Raw genomic sequence first — 7,040 nt, forward strand, 5'->3', positions numbered from 1 at the left:
TAACACTTCCTTGTTCAAACAAAGGTATCATCCAAATTAAACTTCTATTACTCTACTTTTAGTGCTTTATTTATGTTTTATCACTTTGTGGATCAAGAAATAGGTGTCAGGTTCAAGTCTCCTCGATCTCTTACACAGGTCCATAAATCCAATGACAGCAAATAGATCCACGGGTCATGTTCGTGAGCTAATTTTATTTCGAGTTTTAAACAGCCCTCAGGGACAGATCTTTAGCTAGCTTTCGCTCTGCTTTGTGTTTGTCTTTTAAGTTATTTACATTTGTTTTTCTTTAACTGCTTATCTATATCGTTTATTATGACGTTTTTTGTATATTTGTCATTCTACTTTACCCTCCTGAGTAGGAGATTTCAAATCTGTTCGAGACATGAGTATCGTATATTTTGTATATGCTATTTGAAACAGGATAAAATATTTCAACATCTGTCAAATAACAAGTTCCTTCGAGCCAATTTTTGACCTATAATCAAAACTTGTGTGAATCCTTCAAGTCTGAGACATTTTATAAGCTCCAACATTCCGTTAAAGCTGTGTTCCAATGACGCGTAATGTTAGCTAAAGTGAAGCTTGAGAACTGTTTATTAGATAACCATAGCTCATATATTAAAATACATAAAATATATTTTAGTAAACAATGATGCAATGAAGGGACATGAAAACTGAATAAAAATTTAAAAGCGTTTCAACTTATCTTAAAATAATTCTAGTCAGTTCATGTGCTTACTGGAGTTCTTTATGACCAAGTGAACGTTTAAAGGATTTCGTACATTCAAGTAAAATGACTAATAATGTAAAATTACACTATCTTAACATTACTAAATAGGTGCGATAATATTCAATCATAAAACAGTATACTTCTTTCACTTGTTAATTATTATTCTTAAAAGATGAATTACCTTTCCAAAGAGTCTAGAATAGTTAGTTGTTCAGTAATGTTCCTCATCATATTAATCTCTCACGTTAACAACTTTACCATGAGACGCTCTCGTAGAAAGACCATTTCAACATCCAGGAAGTCACTGAAATTATATAATGTAGAAATGAGTATTACCATATAACAATTGGTAATTAATAAACGTGTTTCTCGATTCCATCTCTTTCCATTGGTGTAGTTCTTTATTCTATTTGACAACTGTTTATGAACAGAACTTTCTTGAATTGTCTAGTGGTTTACTTCCCGTCCCAAATCTCAACATCTTGGAAACAACCACAACGACAGGATAAATATCATAATATAATAACTAATAATAGATGAGTTTCCTAATTTCATCGTTTTCGAATGATAACTTTGTTGCAGGTCCGTCTTAGTGCCTCTGTAACCTTAGGACTTAAGTAGAACACAAGCAGTTGAGACATGACGAGCACCTCGACAAATGGAGTTATTTTGTTACAATTTAAACATACTGTATATTTAATGTCAAACATATACGTTATTAATACATTTAATTTATCGAATTAAATCAGCTTAACGAACCTTCCATGTGGCTCAGCAGCAAGTCTAAAGGCTCATAACGCTAAAAATTGGATTTCGATACCCGCGGTGGGCAGAGGACAGATAGCAACACATAGAACAGCTTAACAGAAAGCTAATCATTAATTTAATTTCACTCAGTTACGAAAGAACATTTAATACAGTTATTAAAGAAACGCCTTCCTTATGAACCTAAAAATACGCCAATCGTTGCTGCAAAATAACAAATGAAACGGGTTCGAATCTCCGCCGCACCCTTTCAGCCGTGGGGGCGTTATAATGTGACGGTCAATCCCACTATTCATTGGTAAAAGAGTAGCCCAAGAGTTGGCGGTGGGTGGTGATGACTAACTGCCTTCCCTCTAGCCTTACATTGCTAAATTAGGGACGGCTGGCGCAGATAGCCCTCGTGTAGCTTTGCACAAAATTTAAAACAAACAAACAAACGTTATAGTGCAATATGCTTCAATTAAACTAGGAAAGAGATTCAAATTACTGCATTATTTCATACCCGATTTTGGATTTTTCTGTAACGTATAACCAATTGAAAATGATAGAGCATAATGAACTAGTGAAACCGTACAAAAACTGTACCCATAGCACTATCCAGCACCGAATGAATTGTGCAAAGACAGATGATAGCAGAACTGATTTGACGATTGAACTTCACAGTTTAGCTATATTTCTCTAAAAGAATTTACAAGGCTAATTTTGCAGTAGATGTTACTTAATGTTTCAAAAATGGTTTCATTTGCTGAGAGGAATTCTCAAGGTTGAAAATCCACGCTCTCAATTAAAAGACAGCAAGGTTTACTTTTCAAAAGTTATCAAAGAATTTCAATTGGTGATAAATTTCCAGACGATAACTATTAAAAAACACATCCTGGAATCACTTTATGTTTCTAAATAAGAGAATATACATTTCCTACTTTCGTGTGAAATGTATGTATCATACATTGAAAAATGTTGATTATTAAATACTTTTCAAGGGTCCCAGAATTTTATTGTATTGTTCCTGTGTTGTTGATTCCATTCAACTCTTTATTACCAGCATTTTCTTGTCCAGTGTTTTACTTCAGACCCAAGTCTCAATATCCTGTAAACCATTAAAACAACAAAACTTTCTGCATTCTTGAGCACACTGATATATTAAACACAATGTGTAGTATACTTGAGCACACTGATATATTAACACAACGTGTAGTATTCTTGAGCACACTTATGTATTAACATGGTGTCTGTAATTCTTGGACACACTGATGTATTAATACGATGAGTGTTATTCTCGGGTACACTAATGCATTAACACAATGTGTACTATTCTCGGGCACACTGATATATTAACTCAATGTGTAGTATCCTTGAACACAAATAGCAAGAAGAATAGTCAACATATTTGTCACATTGTTACAACTGAAAATCTTACATGATTAACTTAAAGTAAAATCACTCTTTAGTCAGTACAAAAACAAATCAAAAGATGGGGACACCTGCTGTCCATGTAATACACAAATGAAATAAGAAAGTCTGGATGACGTCGGTATTGTTCTCAGAGTGCTTGTTTGTTTTTTTTGTTTTGTTTTTTTGGAATTTCGCACAAACCTACTCGAGGGCTATCTGTGCTAGCCGTCCCTAATTTAGCAGTGTAAGACTAGAGGGAAGGCAGCTAGTCATCACCACCCACCGCCAACTCTTGGGCTACTCTTTTACCAACGAATAGTGGGATTGACCGTAACATTATACGCCCCCACGGCTGGGAGGGCGAGCATGTTTAGCGCGACGCGGGCGCGAACCCGCGACCCTCGGATTACGAGTCGCACGCCTTACGCGCTTGGCCATGCGTTCTCAGAGTGACCGAAAAATTTGAAAAGAAAAATAAAACCATTGTCTTTGTTTAAAATTTTACTAGTCATGCCGCGTCAGCTCAATAACAGTCAAATATGGCACTGTACCACTAATAACCAAACACGTCGTCATGGAAACAGTGTATAGACTTGGCATAATCAGATCTCTCAGATCTTGCTACTATCAGTAACTGATACACAGGAGTTGTTGGAAATAATGGTAAACAGCGTGAGGCCTTTCATACAAGTTTTACCTGGTTCGGTATTTTTAAGGAAACTAACAAACACTGCTTCAAGCACGTTAACGTTTTGCTACAACCTAAACAGAGTGAAACCGTTGAGTATCTATAATGCAAATCTTAATCTCGATAAGTAATGATTTTATAACGGCTGATCGATGGCAGATGAAGACATTATTTTTGTTGCATCTCTTCAAGGTAATCTGATATCGAAATTGGTCCGCTAAGTATTGCAGTCAGTCTGAATAAAACGCAATTTAACTTTACATACGACAACACACGGTGGGAACGAAACAGTTATTCATATGAAGATGATGACGTCATGTGTTATTTGCGTAAAGCAATTTCGGATTTTCAAAATAAACAAAAATTATTTAAAAAGAGACTGTGATTGCACCCTTAAAAAGTACTACATGTTTTGTTTTCTGTAAGTAGAAGTCATACATGAAATCGAATAAAATGTTAAAATTATACACATCACACATGTGGACTCATGGAAGACACATCAGATCAATGATGGATCATAAGTGATCTTGAGGAACATCTTTTCTTTCGCCAGATTCCTGGAAGTTTTAGTTATCTCTGTTTGAGTACGGCAAAGCTCTTAAGTCACCTCGGAGCAGTCATTTCTGATCAAATCCTTTTATATTATTTTCTTTGTGTTACCACATAGCCTAAGCCTTGCTGTCTGTGTTTGGCTATGATGCACATCTTCCGCGGTATGTCTGTAAACTCATGCCGCTATAAACCAGATTTCGATACCATGGTGGGCAAAACACAGATAACCCATTGTGTAGCTTTGTGCTTAATTCCAAATAACCAACCGATTGGACTGAACATATCACATTAAAACACAGGGTACACCAAATGTATTATTGCTATTAGTCATAAGCCACTTTCGTTTTTTATAAATAATTTCACCCGTTCATCTAAATTTCAGTTTTATCGAACAAAATATCCTTCACTAACATCAACAAAAATCAATTAGTTACATTTTAATTTAATTATTTCTTGAATAAAAAAACTCCACTGCGAACATAAATGAACATACCTGGTACGCAACACATACCATTGATGCTTCAGAGGTCAGTTTATATGTTTTTGAATTTCACAGAAAATTATACGAGGGCTATTTGCGCTAGCCGTTCCTACTGTATCACTGTAAGACCAGAGGGTTTGTTTTGTTTGTTTTTGGAATTTCGCACAAAGCTACTCGAGGGCTATCTGTGCTAGCCGTCCCTAATTTAGCAGTGTAAGACTAGAGGGAAGGCAGCTAGTCATCACCGCCTACCGCCAGCTCTTAGAACTGTCACAAAATAACGTCCCCACAGCTGAAAAGTCAAGCATGTTTAGTGTGATAGAGTTTATGAGTCTGCGCCTTAACCATCTGGCCAGTCGGGCCTTCGTATTTGTTTGTTTGTTTGTTTTGGAATTTCGCACAAAGCTACTCGAGGGCTATCTGTGCTAGCCGTCCCTAATTTAGCAGTGTAAGACTAGAGGGAAGGCAGCTAGTCATCACTACCCACCGTCAACTCTTTTACCAACGAATAGTGGGATTGAGCGTAACATTATAACGCCCCCACGGCTGGGAGGGCGAGCATGTTTGGCGCGAACCCGCGACCCTCAGATTACGAAGCGCACGCCTTAACGCGCTAGGCCATGCCGGGCCCCGGGCCTTCGTAAGCCAGACATCAAAGTGTCAGGTCATATTTATTACATTTATTGCCTGACAGCAGTGTTCTCTATGTAACTGATCCGTGTTTGTATTATGTGTGTGAAAAACACACATACATATAACCATATATGATTATATCATATACATATATATCGACATCTCATATCATCATATATGCTCGAAATGTTTGACTGGCTGCCTCGAGACTTATTTGCAGCAGCTATAGTAATATAAGTTATTTTCACGACATACATCTCGATAGCTTATTTTGGTTCATATTTTGTACTGATTAAACCTTTATTTCACTGGGTAATGGCACTGTACTCGCGTTGCTCTGTAACAATTGATACTTGGCTGTCCAGGAAACGACCTGATAGCGTGTGTACATTTAAGTGAAGTTTAAACAAATTACTCCCACATTAAAAGAAATATATTTCGGAGAAAGGAATCTAACTAGCGAGTCGGTAATCATAGGGTTAAGGACTGAAGCCTACTTTCTGGACAAGAAACAAAACATTTCATGTTCTGTTTCTATCGTTACAGAAGATAATGACAATGCACTAGACTTAGTTTCAAGTACCCTACAGAACGCCACTTGTGCATTTGGACATACTATGAGTTCCTCCTCAATATGCAGTCCACTGTTCTTTAACCTGGTGTCTTTCATCGGGAATACATCTCACACCTATCGCAAATCAAAACCCTCTTACATCTGCTGAACAGTTTGGAGAAATGGATAGTCTTGTCTATCTAGTTATATGACCCAGTGAAGACAGTTCACTTTATACTGACCTTTCACCTCACAGCTAACGTAAATGTTTCAGTCCTTCCTTTCAGAGTAATGACGACATTTTGTGCGCAGTAACCATTGTGCAATACTTTGGAAAGCTGCGCACGCTCACTGGTACCAAGTGAAACTGTGTTACAGTGCTGGACGGTCCTCAATGGAATCCAAGCTTTCCATGATATAAGAATCTTAGGAAAGCGGTCTGTCTATTGGAAGTTCTTCCAGGTATGGGATTTGCCCAAAGTTATCACACAGATCTTAGTTGCATGGATGCTACCTCTCTTAAGATGTAAATGTCTCCAACAATCAAGTGATGCAGGATAATTTTTTTTATTAGTACTTTCACGAAATTGTCAACGAAGATATAATTGTAATCTGCTAAGACTATAGTGAGATATCTTCCCATGAAAATGACACAAATTATTTGCATAATCAGTCAAGTTCTCCGAGAAACTTTTTTATGAACCTTCATCTCAATCTAATAGATAACTTAGTCCTTCACTCAACTGAAACTTTTGTGTAACTCAACTATGACTGTGTCCTAATCACCGAGTTGCATCTTATCGAGTTTATCATTCATGCAGTGGTTCATCAAGACTTAACATCAAGCGCTGCAGTATCTGTTCTCGAGTCCGCCCATTACAAGCAGTGGTCTGCATGAAATGTTTAAGGAAGCGCTCCTGGTCTTCCTTAGTTGTACCTTGAATACAAGGAAATATATTTCACTTCACTCACAGAGACCAGTGGCTGCAAATGAAAAACATATTTAGTAATATTTCAGGTATCACCAAGTTTCTGACGATTATTCATCTAAGATTTCTCACTGACTAACAGAATTCTCCATGACTCATCAAAGGCCTAGCAACATGTCTTCCGTCTGAAAGAGGTCTCATCTTCTACACGGGTCATCATCATCATCACTCAGTGCTTGCTGTCTCCTGGTGGTAAGTTTTCTTGGGTGAAATGATCTGCAACATTCTGGATGCCCAGAGCATAGAGACCTCCT

The sequence above is a fragment of the Tachypleus tridentatus genome, chromosome 8, assembly GCF_004210375.1.
Source record: "Tachypleus tridentatus isolate NWPU-2018 chromosome 8, ASM421037v1, whole genome shotgun sequence".
Lineage (NCBI taxonomy): Eukaryota > Metazoa > Arthropoda > Merostomata > Xiphosura > Limulidae > Tachypleus > Tachypleus tridentatus.